The 9,875-nt window shown below is 38.7% G+C and overlaps 1 non-coding gene and 1 pseudogene across 1 annotated transcript; one reads left to right on the top strand and one right to left on the bottom strand.

The window, feature by feature from the left end:
- Positions 1 to 2,787: 2,787 nt before the first annotated feature.
- LOC109564598 (histone-lysine N-methyltransferase SETMAR-like) lies at positions 2,788 to 3,840 on the bottom strand (annotated as a pseudogene).
- Positions 3,841 to 6,712: 2,872 nt separating this feature from the next.
- Positions 6,713 to 6,784, top strand: TRNAS-GGA (transfer RNA serine (anticodon GGA)). Its single transcript has one exon. It is a non-coding gene; the product is annotated as a tRNA-Ser (tRNA).
- Positions 6,785 to 9,875: the final 3,091 nt, after the last annotated feature.

The raw sequence follows: 9,875 nt of genomic DNA, 5'->3' as shown, positions 1-9,875 counted from the left end.
CCTATATGTGAACATTGTGTCTAGCACGATGTCCTAGAGACTATAGGTACGCAATACACTTTTTTTTGTGGGGGAGGGTGTTTTGTATGGCTTCCCAGGTGGCTCACTGATAAAGACTCTATCTACCAATGGAGGAGACATGGGTTTGATCCCTGGGTTGGGAAGATCTCCTGGAGAAGGAAATGGCAACCTCTCCAGTATTCTTGCCTGGGAAATCCCATGGACAGGGGAGCCTGGCAGGCTACAGTCTATGGGGTTGCAGAATCGGACGTAACTTAGCGACTAAGTACAAGTACAAGGCGCTTTGTACATCTTGTCTTCCACTACTACCAGTGAGGTTGAAACTATGATCATTATACATTTTCTATATATGTTAATATATTTTGAAAATTGTTAAGTAATACCTGACCTATTATATAATTACCGAACAGAATATAATCAAGTATAACACATTCCACACTCATGTCAAAGAACTGAATGTTTATTGTGTTTCAAGATAATCATTCAGATTCAGTTTCCCATTTACAAGTGAAGATATTTATCTAGCCCTACAGGAAATTGCAAAGGATATAATGACTTCAAAAGAACTTTGTGGTTTATAAAGCTTCCTGTAGAGGCAAGAAATAGTCATCATTATGAAAGATCTTCAGTGAGTACAGGAGTGTGTGTGCCACTACTTCATTTTTGAGCCCCTCAAAACAGCCCCAAAATGCCCAGTTTTAAAGTGGAGACAAGCGATGCCGAAGTCAAAAGTGCTAGACCTTTCCTTACTTCCCTCAGTGTGATGCAAACTCCAGGCCAGCCTGCCTGGCCATGCAGAGACTCCTGCTGAGGCCACTACATCTTCCTTCCAAAAAGCACTGCACTAAAACATTATGTGATTTAATCACTGAATCCTTGGGCTCAAAGACCAATCAATACATTCATCCCTTTTAAAACTGGAAAGGTGTTAGGTAAACATGACTATAAATCAATATTATAGATTCTAGATTTGGCATGAGTATGACAAGTAGAGTCACTAGAACTCTGGTCTAGTACTGAAATTGTCATATTTCCACCTATTTTATTTTTATCTATATATCATTAAAACACATTATTATATCATTATGCTCAAGTGAAAAGACTATCCTAAATTATAAGAAAAATTGATTAAGGAAATTTTGGATTAAGTGGTATTGACTGAGTGACTTCACTTCACTTTTCACTTTCATGCATTGGAGAAGGAAATGGCAACCCACTCCAGTGTTCTTGCCTGGAGAATCCCAGGGACGGGGGAGCCTGGTGGGCTGCCATCTATGGGGTCGCACAGAGTTGGACACGACTGAAGCGACTTAGGAGCAGCAGCAGCAGCAGCAGCAGCTGGTCTTCATGGTTTAATCTTAAAGATGCTTATTTGAATATTTAGATGATTTTTAGAATATAAATTGGGACTAGCATAGCCCTAAGGGATCATTTCATACAAATTAGTGTCCAAATCATGTGACATACTAATGCCTGGAACTTGTTTACTGTTGATCAAATCCAACCTACTATTATATCAATGCAATTCATTCTAACTCTGAAGGATATTCTTGAGAAATTTTTTCCCATAGTTCTTGAGTTTATATCTTCCCAGGATAGAGTGCCAGCAGCCCTGGGATTTCAAATCTTCTGTTCAGACTGTTATTATAATGCAAACAGATATTGAGAAAAACAGATAATTATTTTTAGTTTCAGAAGAGGAAAGAATGAAAAGATTAGAGGACTAGCTATGGGAGAACCTGATATCAAAAAGAGGGGATGAACTTTGTTTGAAGCAGGGGACTCCACTGGCTTGCTGAAGGAAGCACTATCTAGTCAACTGAAGTCAAAGCTTTTAACAACTAACATAGAAAACAAGCAGTCCTCACACCAAAAAATAGTCAAGAAGAATAGATAAATATACTCTTTATATCCTATGCCTGTGAGTTTTGAGTGGTTTGATCTAAAGTTCCAGTGTGATTCCTACTCTGTGTGAGGTATGTTAATGAGGACTGTTGTTACATGACTGTTCAAACCATATGAAGTGGGTCCCACTACTTTGGCTTTTGCTTTGGAAGCCAAACACAAGTTTTCAATTGGTTTCCATGTATTACGCTGCTGCTGCTGCTATCGCTTCAGTCGTGTCTGACTCTGCTCGACCCCATAGACGGCAGCCCACCAGCCTCTGCCATCCCTGGGAGATTCTCCAGGCAAGAATGCTGGAGTGGGTTGCCATTTCTATATATAGACACAAATATATAGACTTGTATTTAACTACTAGGGAATAATACTACCCCACTCCAGTACTTTTGCCTGGAAAATCCCATGGACAGAGGAGCCTGGTAGGCTGCAGTCCATGGGGTCGCTAAGAGTCGGACACGACTGAGCGACTTCACTTTCACTTTTCACTTTCATGCATTGGAGGAGGAAATGGCAACCCACTCCAGTGTTCTTGCCTAGAGAATCCCAGGGACGGCAGGGCCTGCTGGGCTGCCGTCTATGGGGTCGCACAGAGTCGGACACAACTGAAGCGACTTAGCAGCAGCAGCAGCAAACATAACTAGGGTCTGAAGAAATGTGAAATTGAGATGTGCACATATATCCCTGCATCAGGATGCTAGAGATCATGAGGAAGTATTTGGTGTTTATGCGATGTTGCCAAGAATGCAGCATCATGTATAAAGTAATTCTCCAGGGGTTTTATTTTTATCTGAAATTAGTATAAAAGTAATTGCTGTTTTGGACCTTGAATCTAAATTGTTATAACTAGGCTCAAACACATCTTTACTAGTCAAAACAGGAACCAATACAATCAACACATTTTTGTCCATGAGAAATAAGTTTGTATATTCCTGTAGTATAAAAATCTATGTTTTGGGATTTGATGAACTCTTGGAAAGTATTTTCTGCCTCTTGGTTGTGAAAGCATTTTCCCTGCAAAAAGGTGTCAAGATGCTTGAAGCTTTTTCCCTGCAAAAGTTACCAAGGTAATCAGCTGGCGAGAGGTCAGGTGAATATGGCAGGTGAGGCAAAACTTCGTGGCCCAATTAGTTCAACTTTTGAAGCATTGATTGTGTGACGTGCAGCCAGGCATCATTGTGGAGAACAATTGGGCCCTTTCTGTTGACCAATGCCGGCTGAAGGCATTGCAGTTTTGGGTGCATCTTATCAATTTGCTAAGCATACTTCTCAGATGTAATGGTTTTGCCAGGATTCAGAAAGCTATAGTAGACCAGGTGGGCAGCAGACCAACAAACAGTGACCATGACCATTTTTGGGTGCAAATTTGGCTTTGGGAAGTGCTTTGGAGCATCTTCTTGGTCCAACCACTCAACTGATCATCACCGGTTGTCATATAAAATCCACTTTTCATCACAATCTGATCAAGAAATGGTTCATTATTGTTGCATAGAGTAAGAGAAGACAACACTTCAAAACAACTTTTTTTTTGATATTTGGTCAGTTCATGAGGCACCCACTTATTGAGCTTTTTTACCTTTCCAATTTGCTTCAAATGCCGAATGACTGTAGAACAGTTGATGTTGAATTCTTCAGCAACTTCTTGTGTGGTTGTAAGAGAATCAGCTTCGATGATGGCTCTCAATTGGTCATTGTCAACTTCCAATGGCCAGCCACTGTGCTTCTCGTCTTCAAGGCCCTTGTCTCCTTTGCAAAACTTTTGAACCACCACTGCACTGTACATTCATTAGCAGTTCCTGGGTCAAATCTGCTGTTGATGTTGCAAGTTGTCTCTGCTGCTTTAGGACCCATTTTGAACTTGAATAAAAAAATCTCTTGAATTTGCTTTTTGTCTAACATCATTTCCCTAGTCTAAAATAAATGTGAAATAAACAGCAGTAAATAAATGATGAGCAAAAAAGCATAAAATGATAAATGTGCATTGAAATGATGTCTAACATAACCACATTTATTTATGAATATATTCTAATATCAAATGGCAAAGTTCAACAATGCAAAACTGCAATTACTTTTGCACCAATCTAATAAATTCTGGCTCAAATTGCTGGTCAACATAGCAATGTTCAAAACTCTAAATTTACATGTGGTATGTCTTGCTCTATATATACATAGGGTTAAAATATGTATTATTGCTTGTCTAAAGACTTTGAAACCCAGTTCACAATATCCATTCTCCTCCTCTTTTGGAATCTTAGAGTCAATAGGCCCAAGATGGCACACAAAGCAGTCTTCATGTGATCAGATGTGCGGGTCCTGGCTATGCTGAGAATCATCCTTGTGAGCAATGATGACTATTGCATTCTCTGCTCCCTTTTCAAAGGTGGTGGCCAGCTTGTCTTTGATTAATATTTCTAGGTTGCTGATAGTATGTGGTCACACTACTTCCTTTTCCCAAGCAAAGATCAACACTGTCAGACTTCACCTTCTATTGATCTAAATTTGTAGTGTATACACATGCCTATATCAGCTCCTTCAAAAGACATGAATTCATAGCTCTACTACATGTTTGGCAAAGATAATAGGATGAATAAAGCTTGGTAATTATGTTATATAAGCTTTGAGTCTAAAAGGTAAATGTGCAATATGGTCAATGAATGTATTACATTAAGCAGATTAGGTCACTTGTTCTGGAAGAAATTAACAAACAATGTGGTCCTTCATAAGAGGGAGATAATTTAAGACTGTGAGGTGTTTGGCATTGGGGATAGAAAGGAAAGGAAATGTGAATATGTAGGGGAACATGGGATTTGAAATGATTCTTAAGAAAATAACTTATGTGGGAATCATTGCTACTATTTAAATGTAAATGGAGGAAAAAATTGTGTTCCTGAAGTATCTCTGACTTTTTAGAGTGATCAATCAGTCTGTTTTACGCAGGTCTGAGGATTTTCTCAGGATGCAGAAATTTCAGTTTTGAAACTAGGAGAATTGTGGGCAAACTGGTCATGCTGTTTCCTCCTCTTACACCAGTGTACCTTTTTGATTTAAGGGCGACCCAGGAGGCTTCATCAATTGAATATTTCTTTAAAGTGAATCATCCTCTCTTTCATCACTTTCACATTTTTTGTTTTATTTTCATAATTTCTTGCCTGAATTACTTCAAAACCTTCCATCTATCCTCCTCCTGGATGATAGATAATTTTTCTAAAGTACACCTTGGGTGATGTAACTTTTTGCTTAGAATTCTTCAACCACTCTTCATTACCTTCAGGATAAAAATCTAATTTATTTAGTATGTATAATAATCATGGAGGAGGAGAGATTCTTTAAAAAGATACATTCCCATTCATTCGTGTGTGTGTTCATTCAACAAATATGTATTGAGGGTCTGTTCTATGTGAAACACTGTTCTAGGTATCAGGGTTAAGATAGTGAGAAAAGCAGACAACACCCTCATGTAGCATGTATTCTAGTAGGGCAGGGACAGAGAGTCAACAAATATGTATTGAGTACAGGTCAGGTTAGGCCGCTCACTTCTGCAGGAAAGCAGAAGTGTGTAAGAGAAGAGAGGGTAGGTACAACTTTAGATAGTGCAGTCAGGCAATGGGCTTCCCTGGTAGCTCAGCTGGTAAAGAATCCACCTGCAATGTAGGCGATACTGGTTCAATTCCTGGGTCAGGAAGATCCCCTGGAGAAGGGTTAGGTTACCCACTCCAGTATTCTCAAGTTTTCCTGGTGGTTCAGATGGTAAAGAATCTGCCTGCTATGCAGGAGACCTGGGTTCAATCCCTGGGTTGGGAAGATCCCCTGGAGTAAGGCATCCAGTATTCCTGCCTGGAGAAACCCCAGGGACAGAGGAGCCTGGTGGGCTACAATACATAGGGTCACAGAGTCAGACACAACTGAGCAAAAAGCACAGCACAGTCAGGGAATACTTCTCTGAGTGACATCTGAGCATAAAGAGTATCACCGGGATATGTGGAGAAAAGAATGTTTTGAGAAACAACAAAATCCTGAGTTGGGAGACAGTTTGGTGAAAATTGCTGGAAAGGAGTGAGCATGGGAATATAGACAGGAAACAAAAACAGAGAGAGAAGCCAGGAGCAAAAGCATCTAGACACTTGTATGCCATTTTGAAGACATTTAATTTCATTCCTATGAGATGGTCAGCTACTTAGAGTTTTGTGCAAAGGAGTGACATGACTTGCATTTTAAAAAGCCTCTCAGGCAGCTATTGTCTGATGAGACTATTAGAAGAGTAGAATCAAGGAGACCATGTAGGAGGCTTTTTACTGTAAGCAAAAAATGATACTGGCTTAGAATATAGTGTATCAGAGGTGTTAAGAATTGGCAGTGCCCCATGTCTCACTCAACACCTCATTCCTTCAATCATACCTCACTACTTGCACGCTTGCACACATTCTATGTGTTGTTGACTCCGACAGTAATTCTTTTCTCCATATGCCTTGTCCTAGATACCTTACCTTTTTTTTTTTTTTTGGTTGAAGGGAAAACTAATTTATTATAATTTTTTTATTTTGGAATTTTTATAGTATGTGTTTTATTTTTATTCATTAAAATTTTTTAATTGGAGGATAACTGCTTTACAATGTTGTGTTAGTTTCTGCTGTACAACAATGTGAATCAACTATACATATATGTATACATATGCATGCATGCATGCTAAGTCACTTCAGTTGTGTCTGATTTTTGGGGACCCCATGGACTGCAGCCCACCAGACCTCCCTGTCCATGGGACCCTCCAGGCAAGACCATTGCAGTGGGTTGGGCTTCCCTGGTGGCTCAGAGGTTAAAGTGTCTGCCTGGAATGCAGGAGACCTGGGTTCGATCCCTGGGTTGGGAAGATCCCCTGGAGAAGGAAATGGCAACCCATTCCAGTACTCTTGCCTGGAGAATCCCATGGAGGGAGGAGCCCGGTAGGCTACAGTCCATGGGGTCCCAAAGAGTCGGAACAACAACAGCAGCAAAAGCCTAGTAAAATCATCATCTCTTTCAGGAAACCGTCCATAGTTCTGGGTTTGAATTTGATGTTTTGTCTGTGCTGCACTATACCTGTCCTTATTTGCACACTGATTATGATTGCCTGTTTACATGTCTGTTTACAACCCACTCAAAGCTCACCCTTTTTCTCAATATCTCTCTATCTCTCTGTCACAGATACATACACACACTCACACAGCAGATATGATCCCTTTGAGGAAAGTGATTGGCAAATAGTAAGTGAAGAATACATATTGTGTTGAATAAATGAAGAAAGGAATCTGTATCAAAATGAAAAGAAGAGAAATTGGGCCTTACTTGTAAAGGCATTATGAAATCAGGAATATGCAATCAATGGACACCTTCATTTACTCAGTTTACATTGTTTAGCACTTACCATATGCAAATATGCAGATGCATGCTAGGTGTTGGAGATACAATGATAATAAGACACAATCAGCACTGATTGCAAATCCAATCATCAGTATATTTCAATTGTGACTGAAAAGTACATTATTGAAAATACCTAAAGCCAGCTAGCAAACATTATACATGGAGGCTCATAAATTGGGAAATAATCCCAGGGGATACTTTACAGGAAGCTCCCACTCCTCGAGTTATACTTCAATGATTAAATAGAGTAAAAATCTTAAAAATGTGTAACAAGTATTCTCTATTCCAAAGAGTATAGACAGATCTGATGTTGATAGAAATCATGGAAATGTAATATAACTAATTATGAGTGACCAATCCCAGTTCAGGTCAGGGACAAGCTATAAAGCAAAGTGCAGGCCCATAACAGAATCAGCATGAAGCAGTGATAGCAGATACAGAGAACAGTTGTTTGTGTATAGACACTATACAAGCATAAAAGCAACGTACAGGCCAGGTGGCTTGTAGCAAATACCACTTTCTTATACAAACGATACAAAACTGATAAGAAAACCATGGGGCAAACCCAAGGTCCCAGGGCATGACAAAACCAACCAGGGGGCACTGACCTTTCTGTTTTCATTATGACCAGGCTTTGCAGCAGAGCTGTGCCCTTCTACTATCCACGTTGTCCAACAATTTGCAGCTGCAGTAGCTAGCTTAATTACTGACATCCACAAATGCAGTGGCCAACAGTTCCCATGGGGATTTCTGAAACCGCTCAGCTACAGATGGAAGAAGGGAATCTGCGGCAGGATAAAGAACTGCTTGGGTTAGAAAGCATCAAGGCAATCACGCCTGCTGTGAAAACCATAGCGGCATACTGCTCCTGTCTGTGGCTGCTAAAATGATAATTAATAGGGAGCCAGAAGGTGACTGCTGTCTCTGAGAATTGATTACTGAAGAACTAGAAATTCAGGGCTCTGTGTTGGTTCAGAGCCATCATCAGAGTCAAACAAACCTGGGTTCCAAGCATAGGGCTTTGTACTTTTTTTTATTGACCGATTGTGAAATCTTAAAGCTATTATTTTTCTTATTACTTTTTTTCTTTCACTAAGGGCCTTTAATAGTATTATGTATCCTATCAGAATTTATTAACATTGTAACACTGAAAAATGTTTTAACGCCTGTTTTTTTCTTTCTTTTTCTCTTTTCATTTATTCTGCTTTTGTAGCTATTCTTTCAAATGTAAGCAAAATAGCTAGAAGAAATCTTGTGGACAAAGGATTTAAAAAGCAATTGAATTCAGATCCCTCATATTCAGAAAATGACTGCTAGAGAAATTCCAAAGTCCATGTCTTCCCTAATGCTTTATTAAATACATTATCACAAAATTCATCACCATTCATCAACCAGAATGAGAAATTATCAAATTTATATTCATTTATTATTAGAAACTAATCTCCAACCCAATTTTAGTACTCGTAATGGTAGAAATGTCACCTACCACTGTGCTCCAATTTCACATTTTCATCCTATTCCAAGGTTTCTGATGCTTAACTGTGTTAATTTCAGATTTCTAGCTAACATTTATTATGTCTTGATATCATGTGAATCCTTGCTAGCATATTTTTGCACTATGAGAAAGAAACTTGTATTATGATGGAAAAAGATACAGGATATGGATTATAAAAACTGCAAGAAATATCATTAATGATAAAATATGATCTTCAGTGTTTTCTATACACCAGGTACTATGCTTATATTATTATAGTCAACTTAATTCTTGTCCTGATATTTATGAATTTTGTATACCTGAACTAAATTTTTAAGCTCTCTGAGACCCAATGACCTTCTGTAAAAAAGGGTATGGTAATATCTCTCATATGCCATTGTTGTGAGAAATAAAATAAAAATGCAAACAGTATCTGGTATGAGAATAGATAAATGCTAAGTGATTATTTTAAACATGGCATCAAGAACTGAACACCCCCCATAAAACTGGAAAAAGAAAAATTAATGTGCTATTTATGGCCATTTCCTTGAAAACTGTACCTTCGTACAAATCCAATGAAGGAAAATGTCAAAACCAGGAGAAAGGATTAGAAATGGAGGGGAACCACAGTCCTGAACTTTGATGGTTTCAAGAACTGTGTACATTTAGAAGCCTGATTTCCCTTAAAGTGGTAGAACTTAAGGGTAGGCAAATATGTGGGCTAAAGAAGAATAAAAGACTGAATACTGAATGTTTTTAGATGGTTAAATATAATATAACAGTTTTTAGTTTTAACAAGTTTTCTGCTATTTAAGAGAACAAGACCGATCTTAGAGGAAAAATACTCATAGATGAAACTAGTAGGAAAGAAATTCAGTGAAAACAATGAATGGCTCCAAGACGAGTATTCAATACATTACTCCCAAGTTACTCTTTCCCTTCAAGGTGCCACTTTCAAAATGTCACATCCTTGACCCCATATTCATTTCTTTATCTCATCTCTTATACTTTTCATTCACAAAGTATTTACTGCCTCATGAGCTTTTCTTATTCATTCCTAAGGCAATCCTTACTCCCGCTTATGCCT

The sequence above is a fragment of the Bos indicus genome, chromosome 10, assembly GCF_029378745.1.
Source record: "Bos indicus isolate NIAB-ARS_2022 breed Sahiwal x Tharparkar chromosome 10, NIAB-ARS_B.indTharparkar_mat_pri_1.0, whole genome shotgun sequence".
Taxonomy (NCBI): domain Eukaryota; kingdom Metazoa; phylum Chordata; class Mammalia; order Artiodactyla; family Bovidae; genus Bos; species Bos indicus.
The sequence above is the reverse complement of the archived record's forward strand: the minus strand, read 5'-3'. Positions and strand labels throughout refer to the sequence as shown.